The sequence below is a fragment of the Talpa europaea genome, assembly GCF_964194135.1.
Source record: "Talpa europaea genome assembly, chromosome: 8".
Classification (NCBI taxonomy): Eukaryota; Metazoa; Chordata; class Mammalia; order Eulipotyphla; family Talpidae; genus Talpa; species Talpa europaea.
Window position 1 is genome coordinate 91,691,606 of NC_140075.1, and position 17,895 is coordinate 91,709,500.

Sequence of the window (17,895 nt, forward strand, 5' to 3'; positions counted from 1 at the left end):
TTAGCTAAAATTGTGTGAAATTTTTATAGTCTTCTACAAGGCTTCAAGCTAAATCTGAAAGGAATATGATAGTTCCAACATTCCCAAAATAAGTAATTGATTGGAATTTACTATGTTTAGTTTAATAATCAATCACTCATTCATTCTTTCCACAAATATTTACAGAACACTGTTAACATGCCAGGCACTAGTCTAATGTACACATTGGTGAGCAAAATCAAACTTCAAGTTTACAGACTGAAAGGAAGAAAACCTAGTTAAACAGTCCTATAAATAAATATAAACACAATGCACTATAAAGATACTTGGAGCAAGCTCCCTGATTTCAAACAACACTACAAATCAATAATAATTAAAAGAGTATAGTATTATAACAAACTCAAAGATACATGACTAAGGGAATAATAGAATTGAGAACCTAGAAGGAAACTCACACATATATGGTCAGTGAGTGAATCTATGATAAAGGAGACAACACCATACATTGGAAAATGGGAAGTCTCTTCAGTAAGTTGGGAAATTTGGACAGCCACATGAAAAAAAAACTGCATCATTAACACTATACACAAAAATTAATTCAAAATAGATAGAAGACTTGGGAGTAAGACCTGAAATATGTACATAAAATATACAGAAGAAAACAGGCAATACAAACCTGGATCTCAACCCCAGAAATGTATTTGGGGCTGCAACTTCAAAAGCAAGGGAAACAAAAACAAAAATTTACTAATGGAATTACATCATGGTTTTTGTACAGCAAAAGAAACCAGAAAAACAAAAGAGGAACCGATTCACTAAGATAGCATACAGCCAGCAAGGGGTTAATTTCCAAAATACATAAGGAACACCTACAACCCAATAGCAGCAAAAAACAAAACCCACAAAGAACAAAAACACCACAACCCAATCAAAAATAAGCACAAGACCTGAATAGACACTTTTCCAGAGAAGACATAGAGCTGGCCCATGGGCACATGAAAAAAATGCTTTAACATCACTTATTGTAAGGGAAATGCAAATCAAACCACAATGAGATATTACCCCACACCTGTGAGAATAGCCTATAGCAAAAAAAAAAAAAAAAAAACACCTGCCAACAACAAATGTTGGTGAAGGAATGGAGAAAAAAGGAACTCACATTCACTGTTGGGAAGAATGTAAATTGGTGCATCCTTACAGAAAATAGTAGAAAGATGCCTTAAAAAAAAAAACTAAAAATGCAGGCTTCCGTGGTGGCGCAAGGGGTTAAGATGCAACCTATAAAGCTGTCCGCAGCATGAGTTCGATCCCCGGCCTAGCCATGGAGATACCCACATGGCGCAGCAGACCTCGCCTGTCTTACCCGCTGCTCCCCTCAACAGTATGTTTCAGTCAATCTGCCTGTTCTGCTCCCCACTCTGTCTCTGGTGGGTCCTCACCGCACCCCCCACCTCTGGTCTGTACCCCAGTTCTTGTATGCATAAATAAATCTTTAAAAAAAAAACACTAAACTAAAAATGCAACCCAGCAATACCATGCCTAAGTGTTCATCAGAAGGCTATGAAAACACTAACACAAAAAGATATGTGCACCTCTATGTTTACAGCAGCATTATTCATAATAACTAAGAAATGGAATCAACCCAAATACCCACTGGCAGATGACTGAAGAAGCAGTGATGTATATACTCAATGGAATACTACTCAGCTGCTACAACAGAGGAAATCTTGCCTTTTGCTACAACATGGATAGAACTTGAGGTGACTGTGTTAAGCAAAATAAGTCAGAAAGTGAAAGACAATGACTGATAGTTTCGCTCATATGTAGAATACAAATAACCAAAGCAATCAAACTAGCAAAACACAACAAAAATAACTCTTAGACTCTGAAAAAACATGGTGGTTAGCACCGTGGGGTGGGGGAAAATGAGAGGGAAGGGCAAATAGGGTCAAATTCAGTGTGATGACACCAGAACTTAGGTGGTGGATGAACGAAGCATATATACATATTGAGGGGTGAAACTATACTGCCAAAATTATAGTTTAATAAATGATAAAGCAATACAATTTGATTTTACAAGAGAAAAAACATGCTACTATAAAAGTATATTTTGCAGAGAACGAAAAAAAAAATACTGAACACTAAAAGTCTGCTAAAAAGCTAGATTATAATATAAGATAAAAATGAAAGAAAAAAATGCAGTTCATTAACTATATTTCATGTCCCATGTTGAAGAGATAAGACAGAAAAGTCCCTTGGCTAAGGCATACAGTATTCCAGCCAGGGTTCTTCCGCGTGTTCTCATTGAAGCACTGAAACCTTGCAAAAATCATGTTCCTATTTGCAGATAAGAAAACTGAGGCTACGAATATTTAGTTTCATTTATACAGTATCAAAACAGCTTCATTACATAGAACCAGAAGCTATGAAAATTTTACTCCAAATGGAAACCTCCTTTGACATTAATTCAGACAGATATTTGTGGCAGCAGCAAAGTGGAAACCGGAGCAACAAGTCTGTCCTCTTCCTTTTTGCAGTCCACCTCCAATCCCCCAAGGCACACAGCATTTTCACCACAATCAGGCTCTGTGTTCATGACTGTGTACACCTAAAAATATCTGTCTTGCCCTCTGAAAGCATGGTGGCTGATTTCACTAATTGCTAAAGGGCTAACGGATACCCCCACAAATAAACTATTGCAAAGACCTTATAGAAACAATAACCAACTGACTTCACGCAAATTGATAAAGTTAACCAATTTTAATAATGGGAATTTGCAGCATAAAAGGGGCTAATTATTTGGATCCCCACTTATTCTACTTTCACAAGGCTCATAAGGCTAGATTTTATCAACAGATTTTGAAATTAAAAAAATAAAAAGCACATCTCCCAAAAAAAAACTCATTCCAAAGTTTCTAACAATTTACAATGCTCACTTATACTATTAGTGCATCCTAATATCACCAAGTTGACCAAGCAATAGCTTCTGAGCCATTTATAACCAAATATCCAAAGACCGAGCATTATTCCCTGATGACGTCTCTTTGAAAGGGCCAAATGCAGTAAGCTTAGCAAAGTTCATTTTGAATGGCATTCACCTAGGTCTCAAAATTCTCATATTACAAAGTCCAGGAAAATATGCACCAGACTCTGAGGAAATACACAAAAATGTTCCACATTTCTGATGAAACAAGATGAATCTATGGATTGTTCAAAGATCCAGATGGACAAGAATCCCTTTTACACAATTCTCCCCGGAATATTTTTCAGACTTTATTCTCTATTGAAAATTCCATGACTTCCTACAGACAATCTGCCCTTTCAGGATCTGCAACACTTTAAACAATGTCAAAAGGTATTTGTTAGTGACTGAATAAACCAAAATAAACAAAAGTCACCAAGGACAGATCAGGTATGAAAAAAGATACACATTCTGAAGAGCCATTTCCTGTTTCACAGTAAATAGTTCTTTCTAAAAATGTTGTATGAGTCACCCTTTCCCAGTCACATCATGTATACATAAGAATAGTAAAAACATAGTAAGCACTTACTCTGAGACAGTCACTGCTCTAAGTAATTTACAAATACTCATTTAATCCTCTCCACAATGCTGTGTGGTAGCTATTATTATATTTATTTTACATATAAGAAATTGAGACCTAGAGATATTTGGTAACTTGCCTATGGTCTCACTGCCAAAAAGAACCCCTGCTGGATTTCAGACCCAGGCAAAATGCATCTTACACTTAACACCACTTCACTAACACTTACACCACATCTCATCCACTCTGTTAAAGAGTAACATGGTCAGTTTATCATTGCTCAGTTTTGAGTTTTTATCTAATACTTAACAACATTCGCTATAGGGATCATCTTAGAAGGGTTAATCTTCCTAATAAACTCCTTAATATTGACTGAAGCAGACATGAGTCATCTATCCCTTCTTTGTACCAAAAAATACAACTACCAGGGGTTACAGATTCTCTAGCTGACTTGTTACTTCTATTAATATTTAAAAGACCCCTTTATGTTGATGTTAAGTTCTTACATGATCATTCCAAATCGTCCCTGGCCTTCCAAAATTCTCCTTTGCATCTAAGCTGCCTTGCATTAAAGACTTCGACCTTTTTTCTGTTTGGCTGTAACTTATTGTGTAGGGAAACATAATGACAGAGGTTTAGTTATTTCATTTGTTCTGGAATCCATAACATTTCTTGAGTCCTCATAAATTCTGATGAGTCAAACTGAGTATTCAACTTTGTGTTAACACTAGTACAACCTAAGGTCAAAAAGACATCCAGGTAAGTTCAACTGATAGCAATGACACTTAAGGGAACTGGAATAGGACAAGGAATAAACAAAGGAAAGGTAAGACTAATTTTAGACAGGAATAGCATGGAGGTGGGAATGAGTACATTATAGGGGAAATTTGAGAATATTTGCATGACAAAGGCCAAGAAGATAGTTGGGAATAGCAGGAAACTGCTGAAGAAGTGGAATAAACCTGGCCATGAAAACTTTGAAAAATGCAGGGTAACCTTGGTTTCATGTAGCTGACAAGAGAGATATGTAGGACAGGAACAAACAACATAAGTGTTTTTTAGAGAGGTTTGGAAGTAAATTAGTCAACCACCAAAACCAATGGTAACAATGGAAGAGAAGGGAGGCTGAGAAACATTTAGAGAAATGAAACAAAGGGATTTTTGTTACATAGATATTAATAGAAGAGAAAGACAGAGATTACTGACTCCAGGTTGGGAGAATGATGGTACTGCTGGTAAAAATGAATCAGACAGAGTAGTTAGTTCATCAAGGAAATGCAAAAATGTTAGTGTTGGGGACAATGGAATGTGAGGTAACTCCAAGGCATCAGAGGAGGGGGATGTTCAAGATAAGATAGAAACATGGGCCGAAACAAGAGAATAGAGATTTCAGAGTTTTCCCATAAAGGTGAGAGTCTGAGGAACAGATAAAACTCAATGACAGAGTAAATAGAAAAATAACAGAAGGTTAGAAATGGAAACATGGGGTGGCTAGAGACAAGGCATGGAAAACTCAAGAATGAGGCAGAAAGGTCAGTGTGAGATGGTATAGAGAACCATCTCTGTACAGGAAGCCAAGCTTCCAAGTCACTTCCAATGCTTGCAGTGGATGACAGCTACAGAGGCACTAAAAACCTGTCCTGTAGTCTTACAGAAATCCCCCTGGATGCTAATGAAACAATCCAAACAGCTCACAGAGAGTTCTGAGAGATACCATAATGAAATCAAAGCCTTCAGGGGAATAGTTATGATCTGGTTTTGTTGTGCTTTTTTATTAAAGAGGAAGAGGAAATGGGGACAAGATAAAGGGGGGGGGGGTTCCCTGGTGGTGCAAGGGGTTAAGCACCACACTATGAAGCAATCCACAGCTTCTGCAGCATGAGTTCGATCCTGGCCCACCAGGGAGAAACCCACACATGCATTTGACTTTCAGATTAAATTTTAATTAATTATGTCACCAAAATATGCATTAAAAAAAACAAGATGAAGAGAGAATAGCAAAAGGCAAAGGAAAGGAGTTGATATTTCAACCCAGATTCAGTAAGAAAACATGACACTGTTAAAGTCTGAAGGAAAGACATAGCACACGATTTTTATTTTCAGAAAGATTGCTCTGGTCACTATGAGTTAAAGGAATGGAAAAAAGGCAGGAGAAGTAGGGAAACTAGTTTGGAGAGAGACTACTGCTAATGGCACAGTGATAATGACTGGAGACAAAATGAATAGTGGAGGAGGAGGCAGCAGTACTTGCTGATAGTGGCTATCCTGGGGAAGGGCATGAAGATGAGTAGCAAATGAGAAACAGATGAATCAAAGATGACCACTGGCTGTTTGGTCTGACCAGCTGGGTGAATAGAGGGGTCATTAAGAAAGAAGAAATAGTTTGCCAGGCAAAAACAAGTGTTTACTAAGAAGGTGTTAAATTAGAGATGGAGATGTCCAATCAGCAATTACATACACAAGAGCAAAGTCTGGAAAAAAGGTCAGAGCTGGAGATAGAAATGTGGGAGCCAATAATAAAAAGTGCTCTTAAAGCCAAGAGGATAATGAGGTCACATATGGCAAGAGTATAGAAGCACAGGGAACCCTGAAAAAAATCCAACATACTTGAATTGAGTTCAGGAAGAAAAGTCAGCAAAGAAAATAAGAACAAACAGGTAAGGAGAAAACGTGAGTACTGTCACAGAAGCCAAAGAAGGGCGTGGTTCCACAAGGGGAATGTGAACAAGTGTCAAATGCTGCTGACAGACAGGTGTCCATCAGATCTGGAGATGACCTCGACAAGAGTAATTTCACTAATGATAAAGGCAGAACCCTCTAATAGCAGGCATTTATGGAATCCTATCCTATAGTCCAACCATTAGTATGACTCAGCACTTCTTTTTCTTGTGTCTAGCTTCCATGCCTGCCTTCAACTACTGTGTCAAGTTCAAACTTAAAGGCGCTGACTAGTACAACAATTACCTGTTGGGTAGAGTCTTTGTGCCAGATTACGACCCAGGCCAAAGACCTGTCTATCAATTGGATGGGTGTGGGTCAGGTTGATCACTCAACCCAGTCACATGAGGCCAAAGTACACGGTGTAACAACCATCAGAAGGGGGTCTGTGGACATAAGGAATATTCTAAGTCTTGTCCTATCTCTAATACACTTTACTAAAATTTAGAACAAAGACTAAGGAATACTTTCACTGATAAAGGTCCAAGGAAGTTTATAAATTACAGCCAGTTTACTTTTCCTTAAGATGGGATCAGTATTCAGCTGTTCAAGATATCATTGGTCCTAATATCTTAAGAGTTTATAAAAACAATTTGCATTCATTACACTAAGATAATAATTGGAAAAGTGATCAGTTTAAGGGGACAAAGTACCAGAAAAGTACCAGATCTGATGGACACCTGTCTGTCAGCAGCATTTGACACTTGTTCACATTCCCCTTGTGAAACCACGCCCTTCTTTGGCTTCTGTGACAGTACTCACAGTTTCTAGTATATTTTTTTTTAAAGATTTATTTTTTATTTATTTATACAAGCATTGGGTACAGTCAGAAGCGCGGGAGGGTGAGAGAATTCACCAGAGCCAGAGCGGGGAGCAGAGCAGGCAGAAGGACCGAAGCACACTGCTGAGGGGAGCAGCGGGTGGCAGGAGAGGTCTGCGCGCCATGTGGGACCCTCCTCCGGTGGCCGGGGAGCAGCCAGGGATCGAACCGGCGCTGCAGAGGCTGCGGGCAGCTACACAACCCAGCGCTCAACCGCTGCGCCACCGGGGAGGCTCTATTTTTTAACCATTAAACAGAAATATAAAAAAAGACACAGTTTTTAATAGCATGCATTTATTTCCTGTTATAAGAAGAAAAATAGTTTTCATCCAAAAACGTTCAGGCCCTGTAATTTCATCCCACAGGAAAGGCAAGTTAAAATGAAGAAAACATCCAAAGGGAAGTTGCCAGTGGAAACACTAACAAATGTTTCACTCTAGCCTCAAGAATAGCACTGCTATCATATACATGTCTATATAGCCAGACACAAATGCATATAGTCTTCATTTCAATTAGCAGTCAAAAAAATAGGATTATTATAATTGCCACTGCTGAACTTAACCAACAAATTAAAACCATAAACAAAAGCTGGAGCCAAAATATTTCCCAAACAATGCCAGTGCATTAGAAAGGAAAACTGACACTAATTTACATAAATATACACATATATACACATATTATATGTTACATACACACACAGTTTTTCAAGGTATTCTCAAACTGTATATTGTTCCACTTAATGTTACTAACCCACAAGCTAAGATGGCTAGGTATGATATTCATTTTGCAATTGAAGAACTAAGTTGCACCAAAGATGCATGATTTGTTCAAAATTACACACATACAAAGTAATAGGAACTACATTTAAATCTAAGGCTTACATGTTACTAAAAGCCTGGTGCTCCTGAAACTAAAGTTTATATTCATATAGTCTTTAATAAGGGAATTTCAAATCCAGGCTGGAACTATAGTTCAAATATCACATACCATACTGTGACTTCTAAAATAGGCTCTACTGCTCACCCACATAATGTTAATATTAATCAAACTATGACTATCAGTTCTAAGCTATCTGATCCTATACTGGTATATTCTAGATAGCCAATTGTGACAGTTCACTCATTATGTTACTTTATTATTTTTCTTAATGAGCACATAGAACTCATTATAAACTGTTGGTGGTCACTGTGTTCCATCCTTTGTTAGAAATTTCATTGAAGTTAATAAACATTTTAACAATGAGCAATCATGTAAGAACTATTAATGGTCCCCGGAAGGCAAGGGAGCAGGGGAGTGGGTAAAAGGGGACAAACTGTGTGGTGAAGGAGGTTGGACTTTAGTGGTAAACCTAACGTAGCATATACAAATGTTGATTTTCAATGACGCACACCTGAACACACACAATGCTATAGTGCAATTTTACTTCAATTGAGAGAGGAAAAAACAGATTTTAAAATCAGTAGTCATATAGTAATCTACAAATTACTTCTTTATGACATTTATGAATGAAATTATATATTTAACACAAACCTAATTGAGTAAGGAGTTACTTTATCTGACCAGTGTCCACTACTAGCTAAAAGGTAAACGATAAGGTGAATCATTTAGACTGTGTTTGTTTTATGACTATATGACTATAAAACAAATACACACATCAAAAAATTCAATACATGTCCATTTGAAAATGCATTGTTACAAACCACCAAATCATGTCCCCACTTTCCATTTAATTAAATGGGCTGTTTTCAGGAATATCCATTATGAGGCCTATAATATCTCCTAAATATTTGGGTCATAGCCATGGAGTATCAGCATCTGCAATCATTTCATAATAAAAGAAAACCATCCTATTTAATTTAGAAATTAAGATGGCATAAGAGTACTATTACTTCAATATCTGCCTCAGCCAAACTCGATATATCATCTAAAAGCAAATATGCAATGCAGTAATATTAAATAACATGAATAACTACATTTACTGAGCACTAATACATTCCAGGAACTGCTACTCTAATGATAACAAAAGATAAAATAAATAAAAGTAGCTAACATGTATTGAGGCAATATTTTATATGATTTTCGGAAATTATCTCACAACACCACACTTTACAAATGGGAAAACTGAAACAGAGAGATTAAATATTGTGTCTAAGGTCACACAGGCAGACATGGAGGAAGGCAGCACCAGCTCCCAGCTATTCATGGCGGGCGGGTGAAATGCATTGATTTAAAGTGCTCAGCACAATGTCTGGCATGTGACAAATGCTGCATAAATGCTAGTAATTATTCTAGTATTTCCAATCTTCACAACAATCAGGTAAAATACAAAACAGTGGAGAAAAGAACGAGATAAAACAAAAGGAACCTGGGAAGAAAGAAGTAAATAGATCAATAGATGATACCTCTAGAAGGAAAAAAGTTTTCTTCAAAAGTGTCAAGTTAAATGATGGTTGCCCAAAGGTTTGTTTTATAGTCTTTGTGATAAAATGTCTTTTTCTATCATTTTACTGACTCCTTAATGTAAAAATAAATGCCATGACAGAGAAAGGAGATGAGAAATTGAAAATAAGGAAAATGAAGAGAAATTAGATATATCATCTATAAAAGTGAATGCCAAATAAATGCAAATTGTCATTTTAAGGCAGATCCTTACAAAGAAAAGTATAAATGTAGGACTGCCATAAGGTTGAGTCTTTAGTATCTCACTGCTAGATCCTATGGAAAAAGCTGTTAATAAAAAATCTTCATAAGAGTAACCAAAAAATCTACGTAAAAGAAAACCATGAATTTCAACTGATACAACTGTTAAGCAAAACATGGGCAAGTGAAACACGATGCTACAGCATTAGGATCTTCACTTCAAATGTGAAAATAATAATCAAAAAAGACATTGCTTAGTTTCATTTAATACACAGTTCATTTAATAGTTGGTCATCTGTTGAAACTACAAATAAGGAAACCAAAGAAGGGCAAATTGAATGCAGATATCTATCCTGCAGAATTAACAGAAACTATGTTTTCAAATAACTTGCTAATAAGCATCAGATGACAACTTCTGGTCATCAGCAACCTAATATCAAACATCCGATCTTCTTTCAATCCTTATTAAGAATGAAGAAACTGAAACAGAGAAGTTAGTTCAACAGGAAGTAGAACATTTCAGTGGAAAGTGAACACCTACTGGAATCAGACACATTTGGAGCAGAATGCTGGTCCCTTGCCGACTAAATGTTGCCTCTGTTTCCTCATCCAATGGGAGAATTATAACCTTCCTCCCTGCAAACTGTGGTGAAGAAATAAGAAAAACAATGTACAACTCTTAGCAAGTAATAGGCGCTCCCTTAAGTGGTAACGATTTGTATTAATGCTACTACAACCTCCTTGTATGTGGCTCAGTAAGAGGCAGTTATCACTGTGACTGTGAATACAACATTCTAAGGATACAGCAACCACATCTGCTTTAGGCCACCAGCACAGAGGCTGGCATGCTATAACTCTTAAATACTGAAGGCAGGGATGAAAGAAAGTTTACTCAAGGAATTAAGAGAATTAATATTCAATGAAATTCTCAAAAATTCCTTCTAGAAGGCACTTAGGCCAAATATAACAATAAGTCCTATTTCATTGCTTTTTCCAAACTCAATTTATGGGACTGCAACATCACATTTTAAATAGATTAGAAAAGAAGAGAAACAAGTATATCTAAAACAGCAAGTACAAGCTCTGCTTCATTTAACTTTTATATTGGTTTCATATGCACTCTTGCATTAGTGGGGGTTGGGGGATGTGGTGTGGGTGTGAAATTCTTTACTGCAGGTAGTAAGATTGGGGAAATATTGACATGTTTTCCAGCACAGTTCTACTCTTATGTGGGCTTGCACTACTCAATAAAGGTAAAATGATACATATTAACTAAATGGGATCTTAGTTTCTTATATATGTATATCAAAAATCATGAAAGAAAAATCTTTCCTAGACCCTAAATTCCATCTATTGGCTTGGAAAATACAACATGGTACCTAGCTCAAATGTAGAGCTTTAAACACACATCCAGAATTGCAACAAGGAAATCATCTACAAAATTCAGGTAAAACCAACCATCATATGACTTAGTAGTTCTAAACCATGACAAGCCTTTTTCCTCCATTCAAAACATAAAAACAGTACTGTGAACAAATTCAAGGTCGTTTCTGCACATATTTCATCTTTGAATTACTAAAAAAAAAATTACATGACATTTCTGAGATACTCTATTGTGAGGTTGAAGTCTCAAAGTGAATCGTACAATGGGCAAAGCACTTTACTGAGCTCTCCTAGAAGAAATTCAGAGGCTAGTTCTATATATCACAAAAGACAGAATTTTTTTTGTAAAATGTGGCGTATGATACCTAAGTGGGCAAAAAATATATTAATGCTTATCTAACCAGAGGCCAGGAACCTCTGGATAACAATGGCCAAGCTGGCTGTGGCAGCTGAGAAGCCACGAGAACCTGACTTCACTGTTAACTTACCTAACTTACCATGGGAGCAGATTAAATCACTACATCTCGTCTCTAGATCCCAATCTTCTTCACACTAAAGAAAACACTCAGAACAGTATCTGCCTCCATTCTGTTATTCCCAGCCTTCACAACAAAGACAAAAACAGAGACACTCTGAGCGCTTTGCTTTAGAAGATTAACTTCTCTCTAAGTCAACTTGTCAGCTTCTATTCAGATGACAGCTCCAACTGTCTGGCCCTGAAAATTCTCTTCTGTTCACTCAGCGCCTTGCTCATTAAATGAACTGACCAGTTTTGTTTGTCCACACTTAAGAATAAAAGGCTGAGCAAAACATAATTTAAGTCTGGTACAATAAAGGCAAAAAGTAACTGCATGTCTGACTCAGTATATATAGCACCTAGCACCGTACTGACAGCAAATTAAAATTTTTTTGACAAGTCTTCATTTTAAAAGGTAGTTTAAGAGGATTAAAGAGCCTGAAAAAAATTCTTCTTGAGTCATCAAGTTCTGTTCCAGTGAGTGAAATAAAACTGGCATGGAGGGAAAACCAACATATAGAATCAGTAATATTAGGTGAAATCATGTGAAACTGATGTTTTTTGGGTCAAAAATGGCCATTTCATTTTGTTAATGCCTTCTTTTGTTAACAGTCCTAAAACTAATGGTGCTAGTGGCATCTAAGTACAATGCTCTCAAACCAGAATACGCATATATGGAACACCTTCCATAGAGAAATTTTGCTTTGTCTTGTTGTCCTTTTTGTTATGTAAATATTAAAATATACTCAAAAGGAGAAAGAACACTAAGATAAACTCCCATGTACCCAACATCCATTTCTTCTTTTGACATTTTCTAAATGCCAATATTTACAATATCCTGGAAATGAAATGCTATGCAATTATCTAACCATACAAGAAAAATATCTTAGGATCAACATAAAAATTCATTGTTTCACAAAATTTTTCAAGCTCATACAACCAAAAGTGTCCCAAAAATGCTACCAAGGGGCACATGTGATTTGGGACTCTAGGTCGGTGGTATTCTGAAGCATGAGCTCTGGTGAAATACTTTCATAGTTGTTTAATTTTTGAGTTTAGGTTTACAGAAGAAAAGGAGGTAATAAAGTGGACACAAAACACATCTGGCAGACCAGGACATCTGAAACTAATAGAGTAAGCCAGCACCTCACAAAAGGATACATTTAAATGAATGCATGAAAATCCATTCTAAAACATATTTAATTGGAGATTAGGCTCTCTGCCCTGGTGGAATTTATGTTCTAGCATGCAGGAACAGATATTAAAAATAAGAACATTCTTCAGTATAGGGACAAGTACCACAGAAAAACAGAAAAGTAAAGCAAGGAAAGGAGAATGAGGAGCGAGCAGGGTTACAATTTTAAATAGGGTGAGTTCGCAGGCTTGTGAAAGATGGACCTTTACCTAATTATGACATCAATGTGATAAGTACAACATGAGATCTGATCAGGGTTCAGTGTAAATGAGGAAGAGGCGGCACTTAACTCTGCCTCCCAGAGGAAGTGCTATCTGGGCCAATTGTTGAGAGAGCAAGAAAAGTTGGCAGGCAGCACAAGAGGACAAAGGGCTGCCCATGTCCAGAGAACTGCATGGTAAGGTAAGAGAGGGGCACAGCCCAGAGCACTCAAGCAGGCAGGTCCCCACAGCATGGACCACAGGGTATGTGAGGAAAGTAGCCAGTCACCTGAGGGCAGGCAGGGTTAGATCCAGGGGTTGCTACTTTCTGTGAAGAGAAGTCAATGGAGTTTTCTACCACAGAAGCTCATACAGGCAACTCTGAAATACGACTTCACAAGTGGGTAGGCAAGAAAGGAAAGAGCACAGAAGTGGGAAAGGAGAGAGCAGGACAGACTCAAATTGCTATTCAACAGGCAGAATCAAAAAGACTTGCAGCCCAAACAGATAAACTCATGTTAAAAGGAAGACACCATCCCCCAAAATGGAGAAACTCCAAAGGAGAGATCCTAGAGGCCTAGGACATACTGAATTTGGAGTGTCTGTGTCAGAGATTTAGGAGTGACTAGAAATGCAGGTCTAGATCGGAGAAAATTTTAGCCTGGAAATACAGACTGAAGAGTCTGACGGGGCATCTGAAAGACATAAGAATGAATGAATGGATAAGTGCATGCATGCTCGCTCTCGCCCAAGCTTTCTCTCTCTCTCTCTCTCTCTCTCTCTCTCTCTCTCTCTTGATCTCGCTCTCTCACTCACACACATACACACACACACCAACATAAAGAACACCAAAGACTTAAATCATTTCCTTTTCCTCAGAAAGAACTTGCATCAACATTATTAAACTTTTTTTCATCTGTCCTAAGCATGTACTGCATCAAAAATCTACAATTACCCCAAAGCAAAAGGCAGCTTCCTAAGAATGAGGCAAGGACAATGAGGTTATGACAGTTTGCTAAACCACAAGAAACAATGTTATATTCAAACCAAACATATAAGATCAGGAAGTCAGACACCACAAGGTTCTAAATCTAGGCCAAGTATATCTTCTAAGTCCTTCACAATTTTCTCAGGCTAGTAAAGGAGAGGAGATGCTTTAAAAACACAACCAGGGTACACCACAAAATTCAATTTTTATAGCCAATTATTTCAACAATTCTCAATGAAACATATAAGCCAATGATATCTTCAAAATTTGCAGGGGACCTAAGCAGTAAGAGTTCCCACAGTAAATGGGGTAAGTTTGTTCATCTCTCCTCAGAGCTGTACTTTTGAGAATACGCCCATAGGAAAGAACAGTGCAAGAGCATTTTTTATTTTAAAAATAAATAACTTTTCAGTACTTTGAGAAGGGAAAAGAAACCTTTCTCCTCAAGCAATTATTATATCCAAACTCAACAATTTATTTCTTTAAATACCCTTTTCACCTGCCTTATTTTTACAAAAGTAAATGTTCTATCCAAATGAAAGATCAACTCTTTTTGTACAACTTTGGCCTTATACCTCCTATTCACAGAAGAACAGACACTGCTCCAGTATTCAAATAAAAACCTACTGGCAACATAATAAACTATAAAATGTGAATGTCCTCTTCCATAGTCATCTTATCTCTTTTTAAGATAGAAAACAAAACATAAAAATCTATAGGTCTTTACATATTTATTAATATATAACTGGAATTAATTTGTTGTAGACTGTGTGGTTGTAAAAATACTGGGAAATTATTTGTGATGGAGAACCCCGCCTCTAAGACACTTCCTGGAAAAATACGTCCCTAATTACATTCAGTTCTAGTTCTCTCACCAACCCTTTCAGCTTTATCCTCTTCTCCTTTCTCCCCCTTAAACCTCTCCTAACTTCCTCTCTCTCCCCTGCCTCCCCTTTCTCACACACATACACACATACAGATTTTTTTAAACATTTCCACCAGGAAACAATTTGTTCCAAGTTATTCAGAAGTGGAATAGGTTCTCTAAAAATTCAAAAAGTAACGATCATTTCTTCTTTTTTTTTTTATGATTTATTTTTATTTATACAAGAACCAGGGCACAGGCCAGATGTGCGGGAGGGTGAGAGGATTCACCAGAGACAGAGTGGGGAACAGAACAAGCAGCCGGATGAAATACACTGTTGAGGGGAGCAGCGGGTGCGACAGGAGAGGTCTGCTTTACCATGTGGGATTCTCGCTGGCCAGCCGGCCAGGATCAAACCCGCACTGCAGAGACTGTGGACAGTTTCACAGTGCTGCGCTCAACCGCCTGTGCCACCAGGGAGGCCCCAACAATCATTTCTTTTCTGGGAAAAGTTATGCACACACAGGCACACATACACGTTCATACATAGAGATCTAATATGTATATATGCCAATATTCTTATTTTGGTATGTACTAAATTACACACTACAAATTCTCATTACAAAGCATTTACCAATGCCATCGTTTGAGTGTATCAGAAAATAAACGTGCAAAAACCATGAGATTCACAGTACTCCACTATTTCCCTCCCCTCGCATTTCCTTTCCTATCTACTTCTGCTTTTCTGCCTCTTCCCTCCTGACCATCCCAAAAAACTATCAGCCCCAAGAAAATTGCTACATTCAGCTAGAAGACCCCACAGAAGCCTTTACACTCCCAGGCCTGGGCACTGCAAATGCCCTTGTCCACTCCGCCTCCATCTCCATCCATCCTCAGAGCTCCTCTCAAACATTAATACTTTCGTTTCTGGCGATTCTCTGTCTGATGAGATCTCTTCCTTCCTTTGAACTGCAGGCACCCCTTGCTTATACCACTCTTTTTGCACTTCACTAGACCACATAATGCAATAATATCTGCCTCTTGGAATTATACTTAATTATATTTGTGCCCCAATCGTATGTTTGTGTCAGAGCACCTATAAGAACACCACATAATAGAGTGAGCTCTCTCAGTGTTTCTGTAACAAATAATTTACTTTGTCATAAAGTAAAACCTACTCTCAGGTCCTTCAAGTAGCACAGTTTCTATTTTAAGAATCAGAGGAAGAAAAGTGAGACAAAAATAGCATGTTCCTATTACGTCATATTGCCTCAGTTTCCACAATGCTGCCAACTAAACATATTACCTGAAAGTGAAGATAAATATTTGCTTAAAACATCTTAAAATAAGAGAAAAATGATATATTCTACTAGGAAATCAGGTTTGGAATTAAAACACTGTATCCTGCCTCTCTTAAATATTTGGTCCTTCTCCAGAGCAACAGATGCATTTCTTCTCCAGCTTAGTCATCTGGAGAAAAAAAAAGGAAATTGAAAATGGTTAAAAAGCAAAAGGGAAGCACAGTGATTAAGTGTGGCTAAATGGACAGGGTCATTGCCAATAATGTGAGCATTTGGAAATCAATCCACTGATTTCTGAAAAGCATGTCAGAGACTACTCCATAAACCTGGGAGGAATAGTTATGCTTTGAAGGTCTAAAACACTTGTAATTTTAATCCATTCTACCTTACAAATTCATCCTTCAGCTCTCAAAACATCTTTGAACCCAGTAATTTACTACAGGCTAATAAAAAAGGGAGATTTTTCTTTACATAAGCAAATATCTCTTAAAAAAAAGACAACCTCCACACAGTTTAGAGCCCCTTCTATGAAACAATCCTTATGCCAAAGAGACATATTTTGGGGGACAGTAGAATTTTTTCCCTACAGTACTCTCTATACATTATGTCTATGAAAGTCAACAACACAGTTTCAGGGTTCCAGCCTCACACTGACCAACTCAATACAATCAGTTTCTCTTATTTCTTCTCTCAGATTCAGTCCAAATGTTCTTTTTCCCTCAGATTATTCCAAATACTGCTTTAGTATGGTACTCTCTAAGTTTTATTAATTCCCCCTTCCTCATTGGTCTTTCACGTGGTTCCAGCTATTTTCTTATATTCTCCCTCATGTCTCCAAAATAGTAGATGGAATTAAATGATAGTGAATAGGAAAGCACCTTTTAAATTATAAGGTACTGAGTATGCCATTACTTTATTTCTATTGTTCATTCTCATCTTTTTGCTTCATTCCTTCTTTTCCACAACATCTCAGCTTCTAACACTACTTAGGACAATTTCTTCCAAATTCTTCAAAGCTAAAAGACACTGTTGGGCACTTAGTTAGCATATAATAAACATTCAATGTATGATTTCAGGAAAACTCCTAGACTCTCTTCAGGGTACATATTCCTTCTCTTCAAGGTATATATTCCTTCTTAGAATTTCAAAAAGTCTTATTAGAAAAAGTATGGAACTGCATTACTCTTTGACCAAAAAAAAAAAAAAAAAAAAAAAAAAAGACCTATAGAACCTAATCAACTTTAATTTCTGGTTTTACAAGATGAAGAAATGGAGACCCAGAAATGTTAACTATCTGGCCCAAAATCATACAGATGGTTGATAACAGAACTGGTATTAGATTCCAGGTCATCAAACCTCTTCACATTTGTGTGCTGATGATGGCTTTGGTTTTTGTTTTTTCGTTTTCTGTTTTGGTTTTTTTTTTTCCCCCTTAATTCTTGGGGATAGGGGAAGGATTATTTCTGATTATAAAATTAGTACAGACTCATTAGTACATTTGTTAAGAAGTATGTATAAAATATTGATTCCCTTTTAAAATGCCATGGTGTCTCACCTACTCTCACGCAAAACAAAATGTAATTGTCTCAAAATGCAGTTTCATTTATTGAAGTTTTAAGTTTAAAGCCAAGTGAATCCTATCTTTAATCTGTAAAGTCTTAATGACAATAGAGCCCATTTTCTTCTTCATGAATTATTACATAACACAGCCCATGCTGGTAATCAAATACTAAAATTCTTAATTTTA

General features: G+C 37.1%; 1 protein-coding gene across 2 annotated transcripts in view; it reads right to left on the minus strand.

The window, feature by feature from the left end:
- PPP2R5E (protein phosphatase 2 regulatory subunit B'epsilon) overlaps window positions 1-17,895 on the minus strand; it is a gene marked incomplete at its 5' end in the record, with an annotated part of 126,911 nt that overhangs the window by 72,362 nt on the left and 36,654 nt on the right. The gene's annotated exons all lie outside the window — the stretch shown is intronic.